The sequence below is a fragment of the Dipteris shenzhenensis genome, chromosome 12 (genome assembly GCF_047967505.1).
Source record: "Dipteris shenzhenensis isolate YYH24624 ecotype China chromosome 12, Dip_SZ_1.0, whole genome shotgun sequence".
NCBI classification, from domain to species: Eukaryota; Viridiplantae; Streptophyta; class Polypodiopsida; order Gleicheniales; family Dipteridaceae; genus Dipteris; species Dipteris shenzhenensis.
The window spans coordinates 23,044,861-23,059,801 of NC_141607.1; positions in this window are offsets into that span (position 1 = coordinate 23,044,861).

Here is a 14,941-nt window from a genome sequence, read left to right on the forward strand (position 1 = left end):
CTTCCTCATGCCAGTCTAACCACTCTAGAGGGCAAGCTCAGGATTTCAAGCCCTATGATGGCTGCTACTCACAATCCTACAAAGAAGTATAAGCATGTGCCTTGTGTCCTCTGACATAAAGAGAGCAATACAATTAGCTTCTAATAGTCAATGACTCGTCTCACGTCCTCTAGACAAAGGCATCTCAATAGCACATGCTCACTATCCTCAACTAACAGTGATGCCACGTGGCCTCAACTCCTCCCCCTGTCTCAAAACAAAACCTATGGGATGATCTCCAGAGCTATCCCCTAGCTATATGTACAAAGTGCAATAGGTATATCTATGTGTATCTTGGTACCTAGATAGGCTTACCCCTGCTGCCTTTCCATTTGCAAGGAAGGCCTTGTCACCACCATTTCCATTGGGTAGCTTCTCTTGGGCTTCATCTTGGAGTAGTAAAGGTTGAAGCTCCTCAAACATCATCAAACTAGTCCATTGCCCTGCTTCACAATTGTGACAAACCCTTGAAGCCTTTGGGAAGAGAGCGGAGTACTAGCATGGCCAACTGGCTTATGTCCACCTTGTGACCAATTGCAGCCAGCTAGTCATGTGTCTGATCCCCATCCTACATCCTCATAGTGAATAGTTGATTCTCAAGGAAAAGGATGTGTGATTTATTGTTTGCCTCTTAAAGATCCTTCATCCAAGCCTCTGCCGCCCATATCTGCAAGCTAGATGTGGGGTTTGACCACGTTTGTAGTGGTGCCAATTATCATGGAGAGGGCCCCCACATCTCTTTGTGTCCAATCTCGCACTGGTACTAGATCTATTGGTGTTACAACTCTTGTTGTCAAATACATCGTGCCCTTGGGCTTCACCTCGATCCTTTGGTGATCTCCCAGATCATCAAGCGACTGCGTATCTTTACCTTCCAAATGGGATAGTTGCGCCCAACCAATTTCCCACTTTCTCCAAACTTGGGAATAGGAATGTGTGAAGCCATTTGCATGTGCTTGTGAAAGACTTGACAATCTCTGAATTGAGTGCAACACTAAAACAAAAAATTGAATTTACAGCACCTTACTAAAATGGAGTTTCCTTGTTGAAGGGATGCCTTCAATCAGTTTGTTCGAGCAGATCAAGAGGGTACCTTCTTTGGCTCTAATACCATGTTAGAGTTGAAGGGTCTACTAAAAAATAACCCTATGCAGCAGAATGTTTTTCAAACTCTCATTGATCTCTCACACAAGGTAGGTGCACACACATGCTGAAACCTCACTTAGAGAAGTACAGCAGGAAGAACTCAGACCAACCTAGTTGCCGCATCCAATCTATAATTGCTGCTGTCCTACTGCCAAACCTATAAATCGGCCCTGGAAGTGATCTTATGGCCTATTACCATGCTATCACACAGTCTTGATATGCTGCTCCATAGTGCTACTGCTTAGTACAGTTCTTGATGCATCTCTAGCCTACTCTCCACTCTAGATAAGCCTACCTACCCAGGATCATGAAGCCCTTCTCCACCTCATATGGGGGCTCACAGTTGGAGTATTGACCATTACACACAAATGTTAATAAAGTTAATTTGGATATTCAAGGATATAAAAATACTCTTAAATTTAAAATTATGCATCTTGATAGGACTGATGCCACTATCTTCAACTAACAATGATGCCATGTGGCCTCAACTCTCCCCCCGTCTCAAAACAAAACCTGTGGGGTGATCCCCAAAGCTATCCCCTAGCTATATGTACAAAGTGCAATAGGTATATCTATGTGTATCTCGGTACCTAGATAGACTTGCCCCTGCTGCCTTTCGGCCTTGTCACCACCATTTCCACTGGGCAGCTTCTCTTGGGCTTCATCTTGGAGTAGTAAAGGACGAAGCTCCTCAAACGTCATCAAACTAGTCCATTGCCCTACTTCACAATTTTGACAAACCCCTTGAAGCCTTTGGGAAGAGAACCGAGTACTAGCATAGCCAACTGGCTTGTGTCCACCTTGTGACCAATTGCAGCCAGCTGGTCATGTGTTTAATCCCCATCCTGCATCCTCATAGTGAATAGTTGACTCTCGAGGAAAAGGATGTGTGATGTATTGTTTGCCTCTTAAAGATCCTTCATCGAGGCCTCTACCACCCATATCTACAAGCTAGATGTGGGGTTTGACCACCTCTGTAGTGGTGCCAATTATCATGGAGAGTGCCCCCACATCTCTTTGTGTCCAATCTCGCACTGGTACTTGATCTGCTGGTGTTACAACTCTTGTTGTCAAATACACTGTGCCCTTGGGCTTCACCTTGATCCTTTGGTGATCTCCCAGATTACCAAGCGACTACGTGTCTTTACCTTCCAGATGGGATAGTTGCACCCATCCAATTTTCCACTTTCTCCAAACTTGGGAATAGGAATGTGTGAAGCCATTTGCACGCGCCTATGAAAGACTTGACAATTTTTGAACTGAGTGCAACATTGAAACAAAAAACTAAATTTATAGCACCTTACTAAAATGGAGTCTCCTTGCTAGAGGGATGCCTTCAATTAGTTTGTTCGAGCACATCAAGAGGGTACCTCCTTTGGCTCTGATACCATGTTAGAGTTAAAGGGTCTACTAAACAGTAACCCTATTCAGTAGAATGTTTTTCAAACTCTCACTAATCTCTCACACAAAGTAGGTGCACACACATGCTAAAACTTCACTCAGAGAAGTACAGCAGGAAAGAGAGGAAGAAGAACTCAGACCAGTCTGGTTGTCGCATCCAATCTGTACCCGTTGCTGTCCTATTGCTAGGCCTATAAATAGGCCCTGGAAGTGCTCTTATGGCCTATTACCATGCTGTCACACAGTCCTGATATGCTGGTCCACAATGTTGTTGCTCAGTACAATTCTTGCTCTCCACTCCAAGTAAGCCTACCTACCCAGGATCATGAAGCCATTCTCCACCTCATATGGGGGCTCACAGTTGGATTAGTGACCATTCCTCTAACATTCTCACACACAAATGTTAATAAAGCTAATTTGGATATTCAAGGATATAAAAATACTCTTAAATTCCAAATCATGCATCTTGACAGAAAGGGGCCTAGTTGAGGTTTCATTGTTGATGATGACCATCCTATAGTTTCAATACCAATAGTTAGCATTGCTCAACAAGCACCAAATGTTGGTTAGAGTAGCAATGCTTTCCAACAAGCCCACTCTTATGGTGCCCATCTAACCTAGGTGTAGGAAAGCTCCTCCTCATTCCTAGCTACTATTCTACAAGCTTGAAACCATACAAAGTCAACGCACCATATAGCTCAATGCACATATACCTAGAACAATGACCACCCAAGATGTTGATATGGTGTGTTAGCCATTTTAACAATAATACCTAAATGAAAATTGCTATATACTAAATGTAAAGTTCTACATCCCAAGCTTAAATGGCTACATGCTATATGCAAAATACTATGTGCAAGATACAAAATCATACATTCCTAAATGCAAAGTACCATGTGCAAAATGCAAAATGCTATGTTCTATATCACAAACTAAGTGCAAAATGCAAAATGCAAAATGATATGAACCCAAGGAAGGGCACGTTCCTTGGTCTTATAATTTTTGGAGAGGAAATGTGCCGACTCTCCCCCCACATGAATGTGTGGTTAAGTTTACTAATTTATGTGTTCAATAAAAAGTGCTATGTGCTAAATTAAAAAATGCTAGTTACTCAATGCTATGTGCTAAATGCAAAATACTATGTACAAAATACAAAATCATACAGTTCTAAAAACAAAGTACCATGTGCAAAATGCAAAGTGATATGTTCTATATCCCAAACTCAAATTGCTACATACTACATGCAAAATACTATGTGCAAAATGCAAAATGATATGAACCCAAGGAAGGGCACATTCCTTGGTCTCATAATTTTTGGAGAGGAAATGTGCGGACTCTCCCCCCACATGAATGTGTGGTTAAGTTTATTTGTTTATGTGTTGGATACAAAGTGCTATATGCTAAATGCAAAAATGCTAGTTGATCAATGCTAAGTGCTAATTCTAAATGAAAAATGCTATGTAATCTAAAGGCACCCAGTTGGTGATGGACTACGGCAAGATAACTCACTACATTTTGTGAGATGAATAGTATGTTGTGGTGTACCAAATGGGGCCATTCAAATGCAACTAAAATAGGGAAGGGATCGAATAAGGTTATCATCTAGAGTAGATCCAATGAGGATGCCACCACCGTATTGACTTCCATCTCATTTGAAGGCACCCAGTTGGTGATGGACTACAACAACCCTTGGTCTACAGAAAAGGTAATGTAAGAGGGGTAGAGCCACATAGGTAGAACTTAAACTCAGCTAGGCATAGTGAATATCTCAAAGCAATGCCCCATAGAGGCACAACATTTGGTCTGTGACTGCTAATAAAAATTTGAGGAAAGGTTCAGAACCAGCAAGGGCATGGATACCATACATCAAACTACCAGGCCCAAAATAGAGCCCCTAAGGACACCCTACCCTACAAAAAGTGGTTGAGGAAGGCTCAAAAGGCACTTCAATGGGACCATTGCTCCTAAGAAACAAGATGTTCGAAGAGGACCCCAAGTGGCACTAGGTGGAAGAAGAACCTATGTCCTTTTATGGTTTCAAAGAAGTGTAGTCGGAAGGCTAACAACCCATCACACAACCTTGAGATGTGGCAAGGTTGGCCGCATTTAACATCCTTGTTAAGAGGGAACCCCATCCTTTGGAGAGGTCCCTCTGACTGGTAGTTAAAGATTTGTTGCAGTCCAATGCCTGGTGTTATACTATAGAAGGCCGACCTTCACTTAGAATGAGCTTCTCAATGGTGGATTAGAGACACACTCTCTCACTCAGATTCTCACATGACAAAGCAAATATCTCTCTCTTTCTCCAAAAGAGCAACAGAATCTCTCAATGGACAAAGGAAGGAATATAAATTCTCTCTTTCAATAGGAAAGTTCTCTTAAAGTATGAACCTCAAAGGTCTACAAAAAACCTTGTCTCTCAAGAAAAGTTGGATGGAAGGAGGTCTCCATCACAAACATAAATCTCTTACTCATGTAAACTAAAAGAAAGAAAATCAAGCTCTCTCAAATGGAAACTCTCTCCAAGAAAAGCTCTCAAACGCTCAAGCTTGAATGCCTCAATAGAGGGAATCGTGGGCATGAGCAATATGTCCTTCGCATCCTATCAAGAGTGAAGTACAGTGAGTGGTTAATATGGTGAGTAAGGGAACAAAATTGGTACTAAATCTAGGTTTCAGGGCATTTGTTCATTGGCCCAGTGGCAAGCTAACCATAGGTTATATTTGATCCATCAAAAGATGATGAAGTATATCATAACTTGATTAATAGCTCAAAATTGTTTGGGAGCAAGGGTGGCTTAGCGCATCTCCCAACAAATTTGCGAAACAAAAACCAAACCTAACACTAAAACAAACAAAAAATTTGACACCATGACAAACACCAAATCCAATGCCACAACCAATACCAAACTAGATACCCCCACAAACCCCCACCGAGAACACCACCAGCCATGGTAGTACATCCACAGGTAGCAAGCTTAAAGTGAAAGTTCATCAAATTTTTGGGTCAAGACAAGGAAGATCCGGATTCTCATGTGGCCTAGTTTGAAACCTGTTGTAAGGCAAGCAGTTTTGACACCTTGTTTGAAGATTCAAAGAAACTATAGCAATTTGCAAGAGCACCTTCTGAAAAGGTGATGAGTTGGTTTACCCCGTATAGCATTGGACATTTCCACAATTGTGATGAACTAGAGACATCATTCCATGCATGCAGTTTTAGGAAGGAGAAGAAGCTTAATGACATTTGAAACAAGCTTAGGGAGCTGAGGCAAAAAAATCATTTAGTGGTGGAAGACTCTACTTAGTATTTTTAAAATCTAAATGTAAGACTGGATGTTGCTAAAAGAACAACCAACAAAGCATTGGTGAAGTGCTTTTGCAAGGGGTTGAAACTCAAGATCTAAAGTGTTTTTGGGGGCATAGACCTACCAACCAATGTAAATGGATTCAATTCTGAGCCATGAGATCTAAAGAAGAATTGGAACAACCAACATAAAGAAAAGGAAAACAAAGATGGATTTTGACAATGATTCTAAATCCAATTTAAGAGACGCAGACAAAAAATCCAACACAAAGTTTGATTCTAGCAGTGATGCACCAATAATTCAGATAATGATGATGATAAAAAGTAAAAAATAAAGAAGAAGAAGAAAATAGCTAAGAAGTCCAAGAAAGATACTAACACAATGAAAAAGAAGAAACAAAAGGCAAAAAAACCTTCCACATCATTTGAAGTTGAGCAACTTGTAGGACTGAGGTTGGAAAGCTTGGGAGTGATGAAGAATTGACCTTAATTGCAGTGCAAAATATGCCAAAAGAACCACCCAATGGAAGTATGCTAGTACAACCCCAATGCATGCATGAATCAAGCCCAACTGGTGGTGCAACAAACACTAGCAAAGGGAGCAAACTAGGTTGCCATTGGGGCAAATGTAGTTGCACAACAACAACAACAACAACAACTAAGGAATTGGGTCTAGCAAAGGAACTGGAACTAACAAGAAAATTAGAATCAATAATGAAACACTTGGGGTATGCATTCTAAAGATTGTGGCTATTACCTAGGAATAAATGGCCATTGATGGCGACAAAATTAGCCATTAAATGAGTAAAGCATCATTTGGAAATAGGAATTCCCATTCTGTAGTATTGCAATAGTCAGCAAAGACTAGACAACCTATCATAAGAAAAGTAACTCCTGCAGGCTAATGTGGTGATAATACAAGGACTACTTGGTACATCCAAAAGAAGGCTAGCATGTCACCAGAATAATAGATACCATCACCAACATAGTACTATGATTTCTCCACATGCATTTAGATAGAGGATGTGCCAGAATACTTAGGAAAAGTGAATGTTTCAAAAATTAACTTGTCCAAGGTTCTATCTAAGAATAAGCTCTAGAGAAGAAAGAATCAAAGGATAGGTAGTTGTGCTAGCAGGATAAGGAAGAGGTTTGTATAGCAGCCCTAAAAGAGATATAGAGGATACAAGATGAAGAAAAAGCCAACACATTTAAGCATTTAATAAATGGGAAGGAGATGATGAGTCCAACAAGAAGTTCGACAAATAGTCCACCAAAAAGTCCAATGCTAAGTTTGACCAAAATCCTTGTATCCAATTTGATGACCAATCCTATTCTAGATAACCACTCTAAAGTCTTGAACCTAGAATTCAAAGGTAAGGCATTTGTCCAAGAGAATTTGTTTGCCAAACTATTTAAAGCCTTAAAGTAAGCATCACTTTAGGTCACCTTGGATCCATTACTGAGTTTCATCCAAAAATTCCATAAGAATTTCATTAAACAAATCTAGGAGGAAATCGATTGAGATGAAGAACAAAGGTATACACATGAAAAAGATGAAGAATAGCTATAAGGAGACTCAGCAATCCTATAGGTGGAACCAAAAGATGTAGAGTACAAGGTCCCAACACTAAAGGCTCATTATAGTGGTCGGGATTTACTTTGCACACTCCTTAATGGAGGGCCTAGTGTGAATATTCCCATAGCACATGTAGCCAACTCTGTTTCAAGTCAAAATGGTAGATCAGAGGTGAGTTCATCCCCTTGGAATAATCCAAAATCGACAAATAATGATTCAAGGAATGACATTCTGGGTCAGCTTTAAAGTACTTCAAATGGAGAAGGGAAGTCTGCTATATGCTTCTTAAAAGACCATGGTTCAAAGTGTCAAGGGTCAAGCAGGATTGGGGTGCATTGGGGTGCATCAAAGATCATAGTCCGTAGTGGGAAGAAAAAAGAAAATTTGGAAATAATTCCAAAAGTGATATTGAAGAAAGAAAATAGACCATTGATTGTATAATGTGTGAACATGCCATCCGACAAGGACAATGATGAAGAACAATAATTTTTTGGATGGAAATCGATAATACCAATTTTTGAGGTAGATGTGGCCCACATAGTGCAACAATACACATAGATGGCACCAAAAGCACCTTTGATATATACCACGGTCTGTGGAGGGATTTGACCTGGTCCAAAAGAGATATGGCAAGAAGGTGTCACATTCAGAATTGTATTCCAATAATGAAGATAGTTCTGCCCAATTAAATTGAAATGAAGATGTTCTCAGGTAGGTAGTGGAAGCCTATGAAAATCAACTAAAGAGGACCTCTTGAGTCAAGGAGGACAACTTGGAAGAATTAAATCTTAGTACGGAAGAAAAGCCATAACCAATGAAAATTAGTGTGCATGCTGAAGGAAAATGGAAAGATGATCTAGTGAAGCTGCTCATTGAATCCAAGGATATTTTTTGCATCGGATATAATAGACATGAACTACATTGACCCTAATCTCTGTCCATCAAATCAACCTTAAGAAGGATGCAGTACTTGTGGTCGTGAGACTGAGATATCATATGAATCCAAACTATGCCAAATTGGTGAAATAAGAGATCAACAAGCTTTTGAAGTGGGTTTTATTTATCAACAAGTCACCTGGTTTGTGGGGGTTAAAGGTCACTGTGCCTTTACCCCGGTTATGTACAATACTCAAACACATATATAAATGAATGAAAAAGAAGATTAGGGTGGTTCTGCACCCACCAAACCTGTGTGGCTCTCTGTCTCTCTCTCTCCTTCTTCCGTTCTTGCTTCCGTTGAGAGCACTCTTAACTGTTATCAGAGCCCGAGTGATCTAACTGAGCGTGCGTGAATGCTGGAAGCTCAGCAGCTCTGTGGGAGGAAGGAGAAGCTCTGTGGGAAGCTTTGTGGGTGACTTTACTTGCATCCGAGTGTGCAGAGACCTTGGAGGAACCTTTGGAAAAGTCACTTTGGCTTTGCGAAGTGGTTTTGAGAGCCTGTTAAGAGCTTTCAAAGAAAAAGTCGTTTTTTGAGCTTTTCCCTTTTCCGTTCGATGACAGAGACTCCATATTGACTTGTAGAGGCAACTATTGCTTGCTTTTGGTGTCCACATCACTTCAAGAGCTTGGAAACACCTTCATTCTTGAATCTGGGATCATTTCAGTGGATTTCTGACTCACTGTGTCAGTTTCTGCATTTTTTGCCCGGGTGTTGGAACTCAAGTTTGGAGCAACCATTTGCAGATCTGTCAGTTCTGGTGGACTCAGGAGGTCCTAAAACTTCTATGTTGCTCATCATTCGCACTCCGGTGGAGTTTACAAACAGCTCTGTTTCCAAAAACGTTTTTCAGTCCGTGTGTTGGACCCAGTGATTGAGACCACGGTTTCCAAAACCGTCTGTCCCATTGCGTTCCGGACGCCCAAAAACCCCTACCTATTAGTTCTTGCGTGATTCGGTGAAGGATTTTCAGAGTTATAAATCTCTATGTATTCGATTTCGTCTCTCTGTTATGCATTTTTCATACTAAGGTTTTGAAACCTTAGATTTATGCCACATGGCAGTGGATAAGTGTTGACTCCCATTTCTCACTCATCGGTTGGGATTTTGGAGTTCTGGCAGAAGAGAGATATTTGCAGATTTTCTTGCTGAGTCCGATTATGCAATGGCACCCATGTTTTGAAGCATCTCAGGTTCTATTTTCAGTAGCGCTCATTACCGTGGGACTATGATTTCTTGAGCATACCTTATGCAGATCACTCTGGTTGGGATTTTGTTTCATTTGCATCATGGCATCCTCTTCCATGCCTGAAAAGGAGTTTTTCAGCATTAAAAAGTTTGATGGGACAAACTTTTCTTTGTGGAAAGAACAGATAAGGGATGTGCTTATATAAAAGAAGCAGATTAAACCCTTGGCAAGGATTGAAGCTAAGCCTGCAAATATGTCTGAGGATGATTGGAATGAGTTGGATGCATTAGCAAAGTCTACTATTAGACTTCATCTTGCAGAGTTAGTTTATTTCACAGTAGTAAATGAGCAGACTACGGAAGATTTGTGGAAGAAACTGTGTGCCACTTATGAGAAGGAAACTGCCTCTAATAAAGTTTACCTCATGAAGAGGTTGTTTGAGCTGCAGATGAAGGAAGGGGTCTCCATTGCTTCTCACTTGAATGAATTCAATATTATTTTCAGCCAGCTTTAGGCTCAGAAAATGAATTTTGATGCGGAGACTAAGGCAATATTTCTCTTATGTTCATTGCCATCCTCATGGGATACCTTCCGTACAGCTGTCAGTAACTCTGCACCTGGTGGAGTACTGAAATTTGATGATGTTGTGGGTGGCTTGTTGGCCGAGGAGATTAGACGGAAGTCTATGGATGGCAACAAGCAGGATGCAGCCTTAAATGTGCAAAGGGGCAGATCACAGTTCAGGGGGAAGTCCCAAGAAAGAGGGAAGTCTCGTAGCAAATCCAGGGCACAAAACATTGAGTGTTACCACTGTGGTAAGAAGGGCCATATGAAAAAGGATTGCTACAAGCTGAAAAGAGAGCAAAACGATAAGAAAAAGAATGCAAATTGGGGTGCAAATCAAAAGGAAGAGAGTCCAAGGGAGGACAAAGGAAAAGTGAAGATCGAGGAGATCAATGCAGTCACACATGATAGTGACAATGATGTTCTCTTCATGTCTAGTTTATCTGCAGAGTTGCTTACCACTTCAGATGATGCATATTCCCAGGATTGGATTTTGGATTCTGGTGCTTCATTCCATGTTACTCCCCATAGGGAATGGTTCTCCACTTATGATAGTGGAAAGACAGGTTGTGTGCATCTTGGAAATGACTATGCATGTGACATAGTGGGAGCAGGTGACATAAAATTTTCTTTTGCAAATGGATCTGCATTTGTTTTGAAACATGTGAGACATGTGCCTAAGTTCACCAAGAGTCTTATTTCAGTGGGTCAGCTAGATGATGCCGATTTTCACACCACTTTTGGCTTTCAAAGTTGGAAAATTCAAAAGGGCTCTATGCTTTTGGCTAGGGGTGCCAAGTGTGGGACTTTGTATCCCTTACATGTATCAGGGGTATTTGATCATGTTGTTGCAATAACCGAGCAGCCAAGCACTTCTTTGTGGCATTGCAGGTTGGGGCACATGAGCCAGAATGGAATGAAACTCTTATGCCGTTTGGGTTATGTACCGCATTTGAGTTTCTCTGATTTTGAATTTTGTGAGCATTGTCTCTATGGGAAGCAGACTAAATCAGCCCATAAAAGAAGGGGAAAGAAAGAGTTTGAAATGCTTGATTTGGTGCATTCAGACGTATGTGGTCCCATGCCTACACGGTCATTAGGCGGGGCTGAATACTATGTGACATTCATTGATGATGCAACTAGGAAAGTGTGGGCTTATGCTATAGCTCGGAAGAGTGATGTGTTCCAGGTATTTCAGAAATGGCTGGCCTTGGTTGAGAATCAGTCAGGTAGAATGCTTAAATGCCTACGGACTGACAATGGTGGAGAGTATCTCTCTCATGACTTTCAGCATTTCTGTGATACACATGGGATTAAGAGGGAGCTCACATCCCCTCGTACTCCAGAGCAAAATCCAGTTGCAGAAAAGATGAACCGTACCATTCAAGAAAGGTTGCAATGCATGCTTTCCAATGCAAGTCTTTCTGGTGGTTTTTGGGCTGAGGCAATGAAGACTGCAGTGCATGTGATCAATAGATCACCTAGCAAGAGTTTGGATGGTGGTATTCCTGAAGAGGCATGGAGTGGCAAGAAGCCCTCTTACTCTCATTTGCATATATTTGGGTGTGAGGCATATGCACATGTGCCAAAAGAGCTTCCAAAGAAGCTAGATCCTAAGTCTAGGAAATGCATCTTTCTAGGTTATGGTGAAAGTGGAGAGATGGGCTATCGTCTCTGGGATCCAGAAGCAAAGAAGATCATACGTAGCCATGATGTGGTCTTCAATGAGAAGAAGATGCATAAGGCACCCATGAGGGATGTGGAAATGAGGAGAATCACTTTCTAGGATGTGAATCCACCTACATATGTTGATAGACAGCAAGTTGTCCATGCACCAAATGTGCAAGAAATGGTCCCACCAAGTACTCCCACAGGTATACAATCAAGGGTAGATGATGGATCATCTATTGGTGGAAATGATGAGCCAAATGTGGCTGATATGCAAGTGGGACAGCAAGCTAAAATGCCCTTGAGAAGATCATCTAGAGTGTCTAGACTGCCTGATAAGTTTGTTCCAGGGGTAGACTATGTGATGCTTATTGATTGCGGGGAGCCTTCTTGCTATAGAGAGGCTATGATGCGTGACTTGGTTTCTTTGCCACATGGAAAGAAAGCATTGCCATGTAAATGGGTCTACAAAATGAAGGTCACAGGTGATGATGTGCCTAGGTACAAGGCCCGTTTGGTTGCTAAAGGGTTCAAGCAAGAGAAGGGTGTGGACTTTGATGAGATATTCTCTCCGGTTGTGAAGATGACCACACTTAGATGCATGCTTGGACTAGTGGCATCAAAGGATATGGAGCTTATGCAGATGGATGTCAAGACAGCTTTCTTTCATGGGGATTTGCATGAGGAAATTTACATGGTGCAGCCGGAAGGCTTTGAAGAAAAGGGCAAAGAGCATTTAGTTTGCAAGCTAAAGAAGAGTCTCTATGGTCTTAAGCAAGCGCCTAGAGAATGGTATCAGAAGTTTGATGTTTTCATTCGGTCCCAGGGTTTTAGAAGGAGTGAAATTGATCACTGCCTCTACACTAAAAGGGCTAAGGATAGTAGCCTGATAATCCTGGCACTATATGTGGATGATATGCTATTGGCTAGCAAGAATACTTATGAGCTAGATGCATTAAAGGCCAAGTTGCATGAGGCCTTTGATATGAAGGATTTGGGATTTGCAGGTCATATTCTTGGTATGCCCATCACGCGTGATCGGAGTAGGAAACTCCTTTGGCTTTCACAAAAAGAGTATGTTACAAAAGTATTACAGCGTTTCAATATGGAGGGGGGGAAGGCAGTGAGTACTCCATTGCCTCCATATGTGAAACTGAGTCATACAGATAGTCCCAAATCAGATGAGGAGAGGGCCATGATGGCCAAGGTTCCTTATGCATCAGCAGTTGGGAGTCTTATGTATGCTATGATAGCTATTAGACCAGACATTGCATTTGCAGTGGGAGTTGTTAGCCGGTATATGGCTAATCCAGGAAAGAGGCATTGGGAGGCAGTTAAGTGCATCATGAGGTACATGAAGGGTACCAAGGAGATGTGCATCTGCTTTGGTAAAGGAGACGTGCATGTACTTGGGTACACAGATTCAGACTATGCAGGGCATGTGGATAGTAGGAGATCCACTTCTGGTTATGTGTTCACCTTTGCAGGTGGTGCAGTGTCGTGGATGTCTCGTGCACAGAAGTGTGTGGCTTTGTCTACCACAGAGGCTGAGTATGTTGCAGCCACAGAGGGTTGCAAGGAGGCTATATGGCTTGATCGGCTAGTGGGAGATTTGGGGATTCATACAGGTGTACCGACATTGCATAGTGATCCCATGAGTGCTATTCAGCTAGCATGGAATCCGGTCTTTCATGCAAAGACCAAACACATTGAGGTCAGGTACCATTTCATCAGGGAGGTACTTGAGGACAAGTGCATAGAGCTTGTCAAGGTTCATACAGATGATAACCCTGCAGATATGCTGACGAAGAGTCTACCTAGTCATCAGCGGTTTGAGTATTGTCGTGTATTGATGGGCATTGGATAGTATGCTCACTGGTTGTTCTCCCTTAAAGGCACATTGTCCTTTAAGTGGGAGGTTGTGGGGGTTAAAGGTCACTGTGCCTTTACCCCGGTTATGTACAATACTCAAACACATATATAAATGAATGAAAAAGAAGATTAGGGTGGTTCTGCACCCACCAAACTTGTGTGGCTCTCTGTCTCTCTCTCTCCTTCTTTCGTTCTTGCTTCCGTTGAGAGCACTCTCATGGTTGTCCCCAATTCCCAATGTACCAAAGAAAAATAGACAGTTGAGGGTGTGTATTGGTTATCAAAAGCTAAATGTGGCCACCATCACCAATCCATTCCCGCTTCTATGATACCATGTTGGATGCAGTCATCGAAACTGAAGTCTATATTTTTTGGATGAGTTCAATAGATATAATAAAATCCAATAATGGAGTAGGATAAGTACAAGACTGCCTTTGCGATGGAATGGGGAGTGTTTGCAAGCATTGTGATGAATTTTGGTCTAAAGAATGCACCTCTCACATTCTAGGGGTGGATATTGAAAGTTTTTGTGCCATATCTAACCATGTTCATGAGAGTGTTTTTAGAAGAAAATATGAATACATTGAGCATTTTTGGCTTTGCTTCAACAAATGCAGGACATCTTGACTTAGTCTCAATCCAACATGGAGAGGTGTTCTCTGAAGGACAAATTGATGTAATGGGGTGTACTAAGGGAAGGATACCAACCACAAGAACCAACTTATCCACAACTACCACGGAATACCAAGCACTACCTCAAGCAATAGTTGGGTTTTCAATGATGACCAAACATTTGTAAAGTCCTAAAAATTAATTGGAACAAAAGCTCACTAACTTGGTGGATTATGACACCAGGTGCCACAAGGGGGGTATTCATTCGACAACATCAAGAGCCCCACCTACATGAAGCCCACTCATGTACTCTAGCTTCTCACCAAGGTTGAGATGTCCAACCCTCATAATGTGGTGGTCGCCAATCTACTGCTACAACCTCTTGAACCAGTCCAATCTACTGCTACATCCAACCCACTCTTGTACTCCAGCTTCCCACCAAGTTGAGATGTCCGACCATCATAACATGGTGGTCGCCAATCTACTGCTACAACTTCTTGAACCAGTCCTATTTACGACAAATTGGGCCGGCTACTTTTATAAAGAAATGGATGTACAGTGCCATAAGCCCCAATATAAAATTGGTAATCCCATGCTATTTATGCCGATCATCAAGCATATTATGAAGCGA